The 15,261-nt window shown below is 48.5% G+C and overlaps 1 pseudogene; it reads right to left on the minus strand.

The window, feature by feature from the left end:
* Positions 1–4,880: 4,880 nt before the first annotated feature.
* Positions 4,881–7,614, minus strand: LOC121346870 (annotated as a pseudogene).
* Positions 7,615–15,261: the final 7,647 nt, after the last annotated feature.

Genomic DNA, 15,261 nt, shown 5'->3' on the forward strand with positions numbered 1-15,261 from the left:
AGCATCTGCTCACTGACCTGAGCCACAGAAGGATGCAGAGCATATAATTTCAGACTTAAAACACTTCTTTTCTCTCTAGTTTCTGGCAACTTCTTTCCCAGCCCCACATCCTGAAAGGAGCACACATGCCTGGAAAGCACACAAGCAAAGATCTTAGGTACCTCCAATGGAGATACAGTATAAATGGGTGGAATAAACTCAGAAAAGACGGCTGCAGGCATTGGAACTCTAATCCAGTTTGTAGTTGGAGCTGTATACTTTCCATACCACCCAGGTGAATCCAAGAAGGATCAGCAACTATCCAGGGTATTTTCCAGAGCTGGAAGAAGAATATGCACCAAAAGCTGGTTTGGACAGCTTCTACACTGGTTGGTGCAAACCTCTCTTTCAGACCATTTCTTCACTTAAGAAACATGTCTTCATTTTTTAGCCAGATTTCTGTGGGTCTGCAGCTTTTTTTCCCTCTCTGTGATCCATTACAACCTCAGCCTATCCCAAGCTGCCTATCAAGATGTTGAAGAGAGAAGTAATTTTAAAAGTACTGTCTGTATATATTTTAAAGCAGTAATGGGCATGTGAGTGTCCTAGGAAACTAAGAATTAGGCAAGCACAAAGAAACAAACATGTCAGAGATACAGAGGCTTTCTGGGCACATTCCACTCATGCTGTGCAAAAGAGACTTCCCAGGATTTTAACCAAAACCATTTGCCATCTGTTCACCAGTCCCAGGCAGACTTCCGTCCTCTGGGATAACATCTATTTGACGGAAACAGAGAAGTACATCAGTGAGGCTTTTATGAACATCACAACTCCCTCATTCCTGGTCCAGCAGCTCTCATGCAGCAGAGAAGGGAAATCTCAGGGGCAAAGGGCATGCAGCCTGGGAGAGGGGGATGACAGATCCTTAGTCAACCAGGGAGCAGAGCGGGAGTCCTACACAGGGGCAGGTAGGCTGCAGAGCTGAGGAATTTTGTAAAAGGCAGTTTGGATCCTAAAACGTGTGATGCCATTGGAAATGAGAGTCAGTGTTGATAAGGGTAAAGTGAAGCACATCCCTCACTGTACACTGGGGGACTCTAGATTAATGCTAGTCAAGAGCTAAAGGTAACTGTAAGCAGTTCCCTGAAAACATCAGTGGAAGGTTCATGAGTAATTAAAAAATAAAAAAGGCTCCAGATATTGAAAGAAAAATATTGCTTGCCCCCATATAAAGCAAGCTCACAAGTGTGTGTGGCTTTGGTGCCTGGCTCAGAAAAGATGGAGAAACACTGGAAAAGGTCACAGAGATTAAGAAAATGGGTGGTCAGAAGTGGGAACGGCATCCTTGCAAGAAAAGGGATCAGGACTGTTAGGAAAGAGCTGAATGAGGTGACAGGCACTGACAGTGTAGACATGGATGCAGTAGGAACAGGGAATGGTTAGAGGTGGTTATTCAGCACTTTTCAGAGCTGGGGGTTGGATTGGATGATCTCCAGAGGTCCCTTTCAATGCTGACTATTCTGTGATTCTGTGTTTCTGGGGGCACCAGGCAAAGGAAGGGCTGGCATGTTCACCTCAGGATGTTGTGAAACCAAAAATCCGATCAGGAATTGGGCAAACTGATGGAAGACTGGAACCATTAAAATTATTTGTGTGTCCAAAGGAAAGCTGACTGATGGGAACTCAGAGCTTGTAGCAACCTGGGTCTAGTGGAAGGTGTCCCTGCCCATGGCAGAGGGATGGAGCCAGATGAGCTGTAAGATCCCAAACCATTCTGTGAGTCCATGATTCGATATCTGTGCAATGAGGTTCTTGGTTTTTTTTTCCTTGGATGGCCTCTCTCACCTTCCCTGTGTGAACAGCTGGTGCTGACAGGATCTTAACACGCCATGCAGCAGCAGGACAGAATAAGGAACATAGAAAAGAAAATTGCAGCCTGCAGCAAGACTCCTTGTAGAATATTTCTGGGCTCTCCTTGTCTGCCAGACCTCTTTCACACAGGAAGCTCCCTGGCAAACCCTGGGCAAGAGCTCCCTCTGGGGACCAGCAGAAATGTAATGGTGATATTACACTTTTCAAATGCCTTCTTTTCACATTGACGTTGCATTTTAAGTGAGTTTCATGATGGTGATTGTCCTAGGGTGATGTTATGCTGCTTGTATCCCCAATCGTGTGTTCTGTTTATGCTGGATATTATATTTTGTGCCCTCAAGACTGAGAGCAAAGGTGGGGACAAGAAGAAGCACAGAGTTTTGTTATCAGGGACTGGAGTCCTCCTCCACAGTCTGCTGGAACACTGTCATTGTCTGGGCAGGGATGGAGCAGAACACCTTGCTCCTTTTGGTTTTTAGTTAGTTAGTTAGTTTAGCTAGCTGAGGCAGTCTGAGCTTTGCCTGGACTGTTTTTCTTTCCCTCTTCTTGGAACCATTTGTACCTGCTCCAGACTGGGACCCGGGGAAACACTGAGAACACTTTGCAGCCTGCCGGGACGCACTCTGCAGCCTTTCCCAGCACCAGAGGGACTGATAACAGAGCGACCACCCACCGGAGAGACTTTCTGAAATTGTCATCTCTTCGGAGCAGCGAATGAGTTTTGTCATTCGGTATTGTCCATTCTGTTGCTGGGGAGTGCTTTGCTTGTTAAATAAACAGGTTCTTTCCACTTTTCTCTGAGGAATCCTTCCCAAACCGCTTGGGGGGAGTGGCCGTGTGGGTGGGCTTTCTGGAGGGGCCCCCTTTGGAGGTTTTCTCCCAAATTTGCCCTAAACCAGGACAGTAATGCATGTCAGGTTGTTTGCCCAGAAAGCGGAGCCTGCTAGAGAGGGCTGGCTCACTACACTCCATCTCTGTTACTGTGGGACAAGCTGAACCTCCCTGTAGAGAGCAAGAGAGACCTGAGGACACACAGCCACCTTTTCTAGGAAAAGTGAGGTATCACTTAAAAAAATCACGGAATGGTTTGGGTTGGAAGGGACCTTAAACTTATTCCATTCCAACCTTACTGCCACAGCCAGGAACAACTTCCACTAGACCAGGTTGCTCCAAGCCCACTCCAGCCTGGCCTGGAACACTTCCAGGGATGGGGCAGCTTCTCTGGGCACCCTGTGCCAGGGCCTCACCATGCTCACAGGAAAGAATTTCTTCTCAATATCCCATCTAACCCTGCCCTCTCGAAGTGGGAAGCCATTCCCCCTTCTCCTGTTACTCCAGGGTCTTGTCCAAAGTTCCTCTCCATCTCTCCTGGAGCCCCTTTAGGCACTGGAAGGGGCTCTAGGGTCTCTTTCCCAGGCTGGACACCCCCAGCTCTCCCAGTCTGTCTCCAGAGTAGAGGGGCTCCAGACCTTGGAGCATCTCAGTGGCCACCTCTGGACTTTCTTCGTCAGCTTCACATCTTTACTGTGCTAAGGACCCCAGAGCTGGAGGCAACTCTGCAGGTGGGGTCACACATGGGCGGACGGGGACAATCTCTTCCACCTGACAAATGTCACACTGGTTAAAGATAACGAGGGGACATGGTGCAAAAGAGACTTTTCTGCATCTTGCTAAGGAGATTCACCATGAGGATGGAATATCCAATGGAATTGTCTTTCCTGTCATGGAAGGGAATGTGGAGCTGGGAGACCAACACAGGGGGTTGGCGCTGCCCCTGAGCTGCCTCTCACCCTACCTGGATGCATTGTGGGTGTGCAGCCTGGAGTGGGGGGAGGCATTAGCAGAGGGTTCCTTTAATCATACATCTTCAAGTGTATCTCAAGGAAAGAGACTTAGCCAAAAAAAAATTTAAAAAAAAAAAATATATATATATATATATATATATTTCTAAATGCAACAAGAAATTCCCAAGTTTGACAGCCAAGAACATTTTATGTAAGTTATTGTCTCCTACACTGGGTTTAGTCTCCATTCTGAGCTGGCAGATGCCTACTCCCACCTGTCACACACCTCATGACTCACTGCAGAGGAGCAGGAGGCAGCAGGAGGCAGGGAGAGAAAACCCATGTTTCAAGGCACACATGCAATAAAACTACAGTGTAGAAAATCACACAAGCATGACAAAATAATAGAAGATTTGTTATTGATTATTTTTATTTTCTAGCTCATGTGTCTATATTGATTAGGAAACAGCTCTCATCTCCCTGAGCCAAAGGCACTCCAGGACTTGTCACTGGAGGCAATTTTAGCACATAAATACCAGGGAGGCTGGAATCTGGAAAGGGTGGCATCTGCTGAAGGGCTCTGGCCCCAAAGATGAGGATGTATCATAGAATCATGAAGGTTGGAAAAGCCCTCTACAACAAGTCCAACTGTTCTACCAGCACTGACTCTGGGAAGTCATGGCCCTGGCTCAGGGAGAAGTTGAGCTGCAGCAGTAGAAACCCTCTAATGCATTAACCTCTTTGAGAACTTCAAAGGTCTGAAAAAGACTTTCACAATTCAGGCAGTTCTTTGAATACCAATTTATTTGACTAATTAACATATATTAAGCCTTACATGCAGGAGGTTCAGAGTGGGAAGTTGCCTGTGCATTTTAGTATCTTGAGCAAGATCTTCAGTAAAAATTAGGTAGTTTTCCTGAAACTAAGGATGTAAATTAACCGACAAAGCCACAGAAGTCTACTGGGTTGACCATTTCACATGTTGTATAAAGCGCACTACTGATCTGGAAACTTCTAGTTTCCAAGAGACTGTTTGTTATTAATGTAATTAAAATGATCTGACTCTGAACTAGAGGACACAGGCACAGCTGAGAAGTAGAGAAAATCTACAGGAGGAAGAAAAAATTGAAAATGCCTTATTTTATTCAGTAGCTACATATGACCAACCTCTGCAAAGACCCCATGGCACACCCAGTTTGGTTTTGCTTTGTTCCAATTCTTTGGAGAGTCACAATTAGCTCCAGGTTAGACAGAAAGAAAATGAAAATACAACTCGCAGTAGGTGGTGGGTTTGATGAGGATAGCCGAGGCTCTGCAGTTCCCCAGGCACCGGTTGCCCCATGTCACGGCCCCTTTGAAGTTCAGACGCACAGAGTAACACGCCGAGTACCACCACCCACCCCTGGAGCTGACGGCACAGTTCCCATAGAAGTGTCCTGATCCAATCTTTAGCAGAGAACTTCATGTTGTTGTGCATGGTGGTCGTGCCCTTGGAGGCCATGGCATCCTCCGCTGCCCCCGAGTGCGCTCCCAGGCTCAGCTGGTAGCCCTGGGACTCATCATCCAGGCTGAACAGGTTGTAGTCTGCAAACTTCATGTTATTTGAAGCATCCCAGATGACAAACCTGACCTGGCAGAGCTTCTGCCTGGTGATCTGGTGGATGTACTCAGTGCCCAGCCAGTACTCAGTATGCACGTTCCCAAAGCCATGCTTGTAGGTGCTCCAAGACTCGTCCCAGCTGACTGGTGTATCTCTGTGGTTCCTCTGGATGACAGTTCAGCCCCCATCCTCCCTGTTCATCTCACAGTAGACCATGATGGTTTATTGTCCTGTGGGCTGGATGATGTAGATGCCACTGGGGCTGCTAGCAGGGAGCTCACTGCAGTCCTTGGCCCAACCTGCGGCATGAGAGAACATTGGAGGACCAATTCACAACATCCCAGTCTGCTGTCCCTGCAACACTGGCTTCCACTGCATCCCTAGGGTTGAGAAGGAGGAAACCTCATTCCCTTAGCATTAGACCCTGTGGATAGCTGTGAAAGTCCAGGGACATCCTGTGACTGAGAAGGGACATCATCTGTGGACTTATGGCAGCAGAGTAATGGGAGCAAAATAATGGCAGTAGAGTCTTCTGAGATCACAGAATCCCAGAATAGGTTGGCTTGGAAGTGACCTTAAAGCCCATCTTGTTCCACCCCCCTTGCCATGGTCAGGGAGACCTTCCACTAAACCAGTTTGCTCCAAGCCCCATCCAACCTGGACTTGGACACTTCCAGGGATGGAGTAGTCACAGCTTCTTTGGGCAACCTGTGCCAGGTCCTCACCACCCTCATTGTCTGACATTTCTTCCCCATTTCCAACCTGACCTCACCCTCATTCAGTGGCCTTCAAGTTTGGAGGAGTACTTGGAGTTCTGATGAAGCGCTGGGCTGGCTGATCCCCATGCTGATTGTCAACCCACCACCACTGTGCCTTCATTCCCTACACCCCTTCCTGTTCCCTGGGGGATGTGGGTCCTTACTGCTGCGGTCCTGTGCCTGCTGAGGGTCAGCTGCCTGGTTCTGCTGGATGATCCCTCCAGCTTCATCTGCATCAGAAAAACAACGAGTGAGAAGAGCAGCCCTGTGCCACAGCACAGAGGTAAGTCCACCCCCCAAGGATATTATTTCCAGCACTGAGTTTTTTGTAGGGCATTTCGATGATGGCTCATTTTTCTTCCTGTGTGGTAGATTTAGTTGTAAAAACTTCAAAGGCATCAGAGACTAGGAATGGGAATGCTGCAGCCATTAAGCAGCTGCTTATTTGCTTCTCTCAGCAAGGACCAGACGGCATATGCAAGTAGAACGCTGGAATCATGAATGGTTCAGGTTGGAAGGGACCTTTAAAAGACTACCTAGCCCAACCCCCTGCTATAAGCAGAGACACTTTCCACTTGAACAAGTTTCTTAGGGTAGTAGTAATGAGTAGAAGGATGTACAGAGAGAGAAGGATCGAGAGGGAAATCAGATCGTGGGTGCTCTCAGACCAAGATCAAACAGATGGAAGGTGTTGCTGTGAACCTGCTTTTCAGTGATGAAGGATTAATGTGTTCGTTCAATCCATAAAGAGCTCCAGAAACCTTCAGAGTGTGAGGGAGATTACAACTATGAGAGAACGATGCTCTGTTTCAGAGAAATCCCAGCACCCATCTTAGTAAGACTGTTTCCCTGACAGCCTCTGGAATTGTCACCTCCATCAGTGGTGTGATGAAGTTTTGGGACTGTTTAGCCATGTGCAAACTTCAGAAAGCATTTTGGTTAGTCACTTATGCAAACTTCTCTGAAGTTTCAGGGCTGTGAATGAACTATACAAATATATATGGGAAGGAACATACATAAAGGAAGAGAAACAATCTGTCTAGAAAAAGCTGCCACACACAACATTGTCAGTAACAAAGAAGGCTGAATTACCAAATCTGGTGAAGTTTGGTTAAGATATTAAATTAGATGAAGATTTGATCAGGATCCTTTTATTTCTGCAAGACTGTTTTCCACACCTCCCTTTCTGCACGGAGGAGAGGGCTCCTGATATTTGGGTGAGCAGGGCCACCAAGAAGGTGAAGAACAGAGGAATGTAGAGATGAGCAGCTGGAGAAAGAAGATACACAGTGAATTCAGGAATGTGAATCCTCTGGAGGAGAACTGACGTGTTGGGTTGCGGGCATTGCTGGTACCTAAAAATACTCAGGAGCTACTGCAGCAGGGATAAAAAAAGCACAGGGACCTAGGACCTTGGAAAGAAAGGCTCGGATGCCCAGCCACACACAGAATTCATCCCATCCCACCCCACTCCACCCCACCCCCTCCCATCCCATCCCCTCCCATCCCATCCCATCCCATCCCATCCCATCCCATCCCTTCCCTTCCCTTCCCATCCCATCCCATCCCATCCCATCCCATCCCATCCCATCCCATCTCATCCCATCCCACACTCACCCATGCTGTCTCTGTTAGGACCCTGTGGAGTGAGGAGCTGAGTAGGTCTGGTCTGGTGGCAGCATGGCCAACCCTGATTTTATATAGGGCTCATTGGTGAGGTGAAGCAGCTGATCAAATAGTAGTACTCATCCATTCCTAGAAATTAATGGTCTGTTTGTCCTCTGCAGGTACCTGTGCTCATGCACCATCTGTTGTGTGTCTGTGGTAAGAGTTCCCAGCTGCTGGAACAGGATTGGAACAGGATTCCACGAAACCAAGAAAAGCTTCTGATAACACCTACCATACCGTGGCCCCTAGGGTCAGCCAACAGGTCAGTGCAGAGGACCTGCTGATGCTGCCCAAGCACTGGATGAAAACGGGGACTGAAAGCAGGGGGGAAGAAAGAAGAGATTCCAGCCTGGTGCTGAGGATTTACCAAAATACCCTGCACAGCTGGGACCCAACAGTCGCAGCTGCTGCCTGATGCACTGGCCATGAGAGAATGGAGATGCTCTCTGAGAAAGCGCTCCGGCTGGGGTGATGCCTACGCACACACAGTGGGGGAGAGCAGGCCAGCAGAGCCCTCCTGAGCTTGTTTCTCCCCCTCAGGACATAAGGGTGGGGAGTGTAGGGAAAGTGGCACTGTATCACTATAAGGTTTTTGCTCAGAGCTGCCACAAAGCATCCAGGAGTCAGGGACCACCCCTGGGAAAGATTGCTGATTTTGGCCCCAGCCTTTGCTGATGGTAGGCACAAGGCATCTCTGCCTGCAGCCCAGCTCTGTTTGTCAGCAAGGTGAAGTAGTCAATCTAAACAGCAGAACTCACCCGTTCCTGGAAATTTATGGTTTGCCTGCCTCCTTCCACAGACACCTCTTCTCATGTGCCAGCTATTGTGCTTCAGTGATAAGAGTTCTCAGCTGCTGGTGTTCACACTGAATTCCACAAAATCGACAAAAGCTACTGATAAGGATTTTTCCCAGGGTTTTTAATACTTATGGGGTTTGAAGCCAAGCCCTGTAGAGGCAGTCTGTCACCTGGTCATGCCAGAAATCTTTGTTAGACATCCACCTGGTCTGTCCACCTTAACCTGGTGCATCACTTTGAGGGGATACTGTGCTCCGACATTTCACATGGGATTCCACACACACTGAGCAGCAAAAGGGCCTCATCTGCAGCCCTGATCCTTGCTTCCAGTGCCACATATAACCAGGGACTGTAGCATTTCTCTTAGACACATTTCTGGCAGCCCAATGTCAAAACAGATGAGAAGAGTCTCCCCAGCCCTTCCAGCAGCACTCCCCATGCCACACAGGAGCAGGGCTGGCTCTCTGCACCCACCTGGGCACCAAGTGCAGCCCCAAAGCCAAGCTGTGCCTGACATCCCAACCTGTGGGCACTGGGGTAGCCCTGGCTGCTGTTACCCCTCAGTGACATCTTCATCCTACAGCTATAAGGAAGGTCCCTGCAGCTGGGACCCCATGGTGAGCCCCTCCCGCACTGTGGACCCTTGAAGTAGACGTGTCAGGGCCTTGTAGAAGTGATGGCCTTGGAAGTGTGAGCCCAGCCAGGGTATCTGGAGGTCACAAGGGAAGCTGAATTATGGAAGGAGGGAGAAGGGGACTGAGCCTCCCCCAGATGGAGACTTGCACTTGTCCCCTGCTCCTCCCCTGCCCTCACTGTTGCTTTTATCTGGAGTGGAAGCACTAAACTTCCAAAGAAATCGTTGCCTGTATCAGAAGCAGAGATGCTTATATCAGCTTAGACTTGAACAACAATTACATCAGAAAAGTTTCATTTCATTTACCAAAGGCTCAGAACTTCATTTGTAACTGAGGAAACCTGTGTCCCTCTTGCCTGCTTCTGACAGCATCTCTCCTTTGAATGGTTTAGAATTTTGGAGGTAAAAATAATAAGATTAGGTAGATAAACAGACAGATACCTGAATGTTTAAAAAAACAAGATGTAGAGTTGGGACATTAGATCAACTCTTCAATTGTTGTAAACTGGGAAAACTCCTTTGGGAGAAACTCCCGTGATTTACTTCTGTGAGAATCTGATTCTGTTTAATTAAATGGGAGCTAAATGAGGGGCTGAATAGTAAACACTTCAGCACGTGCTTAAACACGTGCCCAGGGAACCATCACCTCCCAGCACAGAGAGTGTACTGGAGCCAGATGGACACCCAGTGCTGGTGACACACAGGGGTACAAACTGTTCCACCAGGACCACAGCAGGAGCTGGAGATCAGATGGCCGGTCAGGGGGGAGAACCTGCTGGTGCCACCCAAGCACTGGATGAAAATGAGGACTGAAAAGCAGAGGGGAAGAAGGAGGAGACACTGGACCCGTGCTGAGGGTTTACCAAAACAGCTGGCACAGATGTGACCCAACAGCTGCTGCCTGAGGCACTGGCCACGAGAGAATAGAGATGTTGTCTCAGAGAGCACCTAGATTGGGGTGATGCCCACCCACACACAATGGGGGACAGCAGGTTAGCAGAGTTCTCCCAAGATTTTCGCCCCTCAGGACATATGGGATGAGTGTTGTGGAAGGGGCACTGTGTAACACATCCTGTCAGAGAGCTCAGAGTTGCCGCAAAGCATCTAGGCATCAGGGATAGTCCCTGGGAAAGATGGCCGAGTTCAGCCCCAGCCTTTGCGGATGGACAGCACAAGGCATCTGTGTCTGCAGCCCAGCTCTGGAGCTGGTGTCTGGGCAGCTCTGCAGGGAAGGGGCTGAGACAGATCCAGCTGTCAGAGAGGTGTCATGTCATGCTGAGAGCTGGGGACTTTTGACAAATCACTCCCATACATGTTATTCTCTTTGATCTCCAGATGGCACTAATCTTCCTTTCAGTTCATGCTCTGACCCTATCCTCCCTCCTTCAGCTGCTTTATTGACCTGCAGCAGTCGGTACATTTCCAAGATTTTAATTCCCGGGCAGGTCCAATGAATTGCAGGTGATAAATGCCCTGCAGCTGGGAGATTTGGATTACTTTATTTTCCTAAAGAATAAAATCTTGAGGCCTCTTTGTGTAATCTTGAGCAAAGACAAGCCACCAGATGGGCACACAATTATTCATGCTGTGATATAATGTGCTCACACAGAGGAGGTGTGTACAGGGACAGACTTGGGAGTGAAGGGACAGGGCCCAGCATGGACCTGGGTGCAGCAGGACTGGTCAGCAGCACAGCAGTGATGGATGAGTCCTTGTCTTTCTCATGGCTCCTTCCCTTCAGGACTTGCAGCTCCAGGGGACACAAGCAGAAATCCAAGCTGGGGGACACCAGTGGGGACCAAGGGAGTGGGAACGGATAAGTGTGTCCAGCATCCATCCCACTCCTTTCCACCCTGCCATTTCTTTCTGATGTGCTGCTGCTGCTGCTGGGCTGTTTCTTGCATCCCTGTGAGCTGAATCCTCTGCACCTGGAGCATCAGATCTTACACAACAAGCTCAGGTCCAGTGCTTTGAACTGTTTACTGTGGATGGCCTTACACAGATTTACTTCTTCACCATAAAAACATCCTTTTGCCCCTAGACAGAAAAAAAAAACCCCAAACCACTTTTAGGAAAAACATGAGTGTTGTATTGTGTTTTGTTATGCTGTATGCCGATTTGGTTTTTTCCTTACACCCCTTTCTGTTGTAATGCTTCTGCCCTGGTTCTCTCTCTCCTTGATCACCCCGTCCGTCAAATCTCTCCTCCTTGTTGTATCCATTCCCTCAGTCCCTCCCTGGTTCCCTGTCTGTCACTCAGTGCCCCAGCCCTTCTGTCTAGAATCTTCCATCCTGGGCATCGAGTGATTGGATCAGGGGCCAGGACTCCGCCCCTGGTCTACCTCATTGGTTTTCCCTGAGTGTCTGTTATCCTCCCACCACTCCCACCTCAGTCCTGATTCGCTGAAGACCACCTTGCCTCTCTGTATCCGCCCCTCTTTAAAAACCCAGGTCGGCGCCCAGTTGTCTGTCTTCAGCTGGTAGCTCCCCTGGACATTAAACCCGGACTGCACTACCTCTGGAGTCCGTCTCTTCATTTGCCTCCTGTGGGTTAGCAGCCCTCTCTCTCTTAGCCGCGGATCCTCGTCCCTCAAGGCGAAAGCCTTAGGCGCTCCCCTGACCGAGCCCCGGATCGGGAGAGTGCCCCCGTGCTGCCGGCGGTGCTGGCCGCAGCTAGCCGGGACACACCTTAAGGTCAGCCGCCGCCGCTGCACATGAGACAATGTAAGCACAGCCTGCTGCATGGTGCAGGGAAGGGGCTGATCAGAACGTGACAGCCATTTCTCACCTCGCTTCAGCCCTGCAGGGGCTGTCCCAAAGCTGCAGCTCCCACCACCTACATGCAAAACCAGGACACTGAAGCACCATGTCCCTCAGCTGGGATCACCAAGCTTCCCCAAAAAGGGAAAACTGATGGAACAGCAGCTTGACATTGTCTCCCCTTGGCCAGCACTGAGTGCTGCACGGAGAGCTGTGGGATTGGGCCCTTGGATGGGTGTCTCTGGCTTCTCTCAAATCCCCAGTCACGGAAACACAGCGCATGTGAAGGAGCTTCCCTGCCCATTCCTCAGCGTAAAAAGAAATGCTGGTTTCGGCCAGAGCAATTTCTTACCATGTAGAGGACAGCAAAGAGAGGGGAGAGGACTCTTTCCCAAAGGGACCCTTGGGTACCAAAAGGAAGGTGGTCTGGTCAGATGCAAAGGCCACTTCTCGGCTCAGAAGACTACAGCACCCTTTTTTGCCCACATGAGTACAAAGGAGCTCCCAGCACATGCAAGATGTCCCATGGCTGTGACTGACCCAAGGCAGGATTTCACCCTGAAGACACGCAACTGTGAGCAGGTGTTTCCTACCAGGAATTTGGGAGGATTGGAGTTGAGCTGTTGAGTAGGGTTTGGCTGTTGCACACTTTTGGTGCAGCTGCCTGTGCTGCAATGCTAGTCCAGAAGCCTTGACTCAGGAGCTACCAAAATGTGCTAACAGTGATGGCATCACTGGCTTATCCTAAGGTTACTTTATGATACTTGTATCCCCAGTCAGCTGTTCTGCTTATGCTGGATATTAAGTTCTGCACCTTTAAGACTGGTTCCGAGAGCAAAGCAGGGGGAAAAGAAGCACAGTTTGTTTTCAGAAACTGCACTTGCCCCCCCCCGCATTCCTTCTAATGGACTGCGTTGTCTCCAGCATGGACAGACAGTGGGAGAGAACTCTCCTTTCACTTTTTTTTAGCTAGCTAAGGCAGAGACGTTCCCCAGACTGTGGCTTTTCCTTTTCTTGGAACTCATCAGCACTACTATGGACTAAAACCCCAGAAAAACACTGGGAGCTCACACCTGTAGCCCACTGAGGCTGGGACGTGGCATCTTCCAGTGCAGGAAGGACTGATAAGGGACTGAGCGAACTGAGCTACACCTGAGAAGGACTTTCTGAATTTGTCATCTCTTCAGAACAGTGAGAGGTTTCATTGTTTAATATTATTTTTTTTTTTATGCTTGTGAATGCTTTGCTTGTTAAAGAAACAGTTTTTTCCACTTTCCTCCAAGGAAATCTTTTCCCAAACCAGTAGGGAGAGGGGCCACTTGAATATGCTTTCTAGAGGGACCTCTTTGGAAGTTTCCTCCCAAATCTGCCCTAAATCAAGACAGGATCTGAAAGATTTTGTGACCAAAAATATATAAGGATGTATATTTGCACCTGGGATGGCCATGTACTGCCTGAGCAAGACCACCAGCCCAAAAACATGCTTCAGGCTCATAGGTATGAAGTAAAGCCAGAGCCTTTTGGTCCAATTCAAATGTTCACTGATGTTAGAAAGGAACAAGATTACATCTAGCATCTGGATTAACTTCAGGCTGGAGCAGGACAGCTGACTCAGACACACCTGGAATGTCATCACCAGCAGCGAAGAGAAAGAGCATCTGCAGATGTCCCATGGAATCTGCATCTATTGTGTGTGCTATGAGCCAGGAGCTGGGTGGTGTTCACTGCCTCACTGGGAGGTCAGTGATGCTGGGGATGTTTGGGGACCTTCCCTAGAAGCCTGTCTTTTCCCACCCCTGGGAGCTCCTCAGGTGCTGCTCTGCCCACCCCACCAGGAACCTGCCTGCTTGGCGGGGACACAATGCCACCTCAGCATCAGGCAGGCAGCCAGTTCCATTGGAAGTGATTGACTGAAATCAGTCAAGGAAAATAGTGTCAGAAATTTTATCAGTCTCCTGGGAATGTATCAAAGCAGCACCAGGCTCTTAACAGAATAAGTACCATAAACTGTCCTGCACATAGAAGCAGTAATAGGGTATGGATTTCTGCAGGAGATAGTTTGATGTATCTGGGCCGTTTCTAACTAAATCCTCCCTGAAGTCCCCTCTTTGTGGCTCTTCCAGCTCCTCCAGGATTAATAAGCTCTCTCCTTTTTCTCTGAAAGACAGAAGGCTACTTGCAGCTCCAAATGCAAAACCCTGTGGGAGCTCACCTCTGATTTATTAAAAATATGGATATTGATCTAGTACCGATATCCAACTGTGACTGACAGAAACTCTCTAACAGTTTAAAGTTAGAAACTGTATGTTTATTGCAACGCCGGGCTGCACATGGGATAGCTCCCAAATACACACCACACTTCACAGGTGATTACAGAGCCTTTTTATCTATACAACTATTGAATACCCAAAATTCAAATACATATTCATAATTTTGGTACATCCCATTCCCTGCTTCATATGCTAATTAGTTCAAAAGCTATTAAGTGTGCTTACTTTGTTCCTTGAAATGGGTCGGTGGTCACTTTCATGGGGAGAGGTCCCAAAATGAGGAAGTAAATGAAGTCTTCCTCGTTCTGACCTTTCTACCTTTTCAAAGCAAATATGACAAATGAGCCCTTGGTAGAACTGCCATTCCCCGTCTTCAACTGGTTTCAGAACAGAGGAGGCCCACAATTGTCTTACGTTACTAAAAGCTATTTGTCAAGTTTCTATATTCTTCATTATAAACCCAGCTAACCAAACATTGTGTTGACAAGCAATCAATTATTAGTTAACTACTAACTCTTAACTTCATCAAGGCCTACCTATTTATTTTAGTTAACTCAAATAAAGCTTATCTCTAACTAAAATCCTAGCTCCTCTAAAATTTCTAAATTCCTCAAAGTTTATGTTTCACCTCTGGGGAGCATCAGTGGGGACAGCAGGGTGGCAGCCTTGGCCACCCACCCACAGCTGTATCCTGCTCCCAAGTCCTGTGTTATTTATGGAGGCCCTTGACAGCACAATGTCCAGACAGCTGGCATGGAGTAGTCCAGCACTGTGTAGTCCAGCAGGCACTGGGGTGAGGGCAATCCCTGATTTTGGATCATGGCAGCTACCTGGGGTGAGGGGAGAGGGATGTTATGACCCACATGGCCAAAATCACATTTAGGATCAACTGACCTTGGAGCACTTGGGGCAGACTTGGCTTCTGCTGGTTCACCAGCCAAAAGGAGCAGTAACTGGGAAGTCCGGATTGCCATGGGATGGATGGGGAAATTGAGAAATCGCTTGAAAGTGCAGGAACACAAGAGGAAACAGTTTTCAAGCACAGTTCACAAGAACAGCTGACAGATCAGCAGGACACTGTGCCCAGAGATTAGGCACATTGACTCCCTCCTGTGTCAGTACAGAGAAAGTCCACTACCC

This window comes from Onychostruthus taczanowskii, unplaced genomic scaffold (genome assembly GCF_017590055.1).
Source record: "Onychostruthus taczanowskii isolate IOZ18803 unplaced genomic scaffold, ASM1759005v1 scaffold86, whole genome shotgun sequence".
NCBI lineage: Eukaryota > Metazoa > Chordata > Aves > Passeriformes > Passeridae > Onychostruthus > Onychostruthus taczanowskii.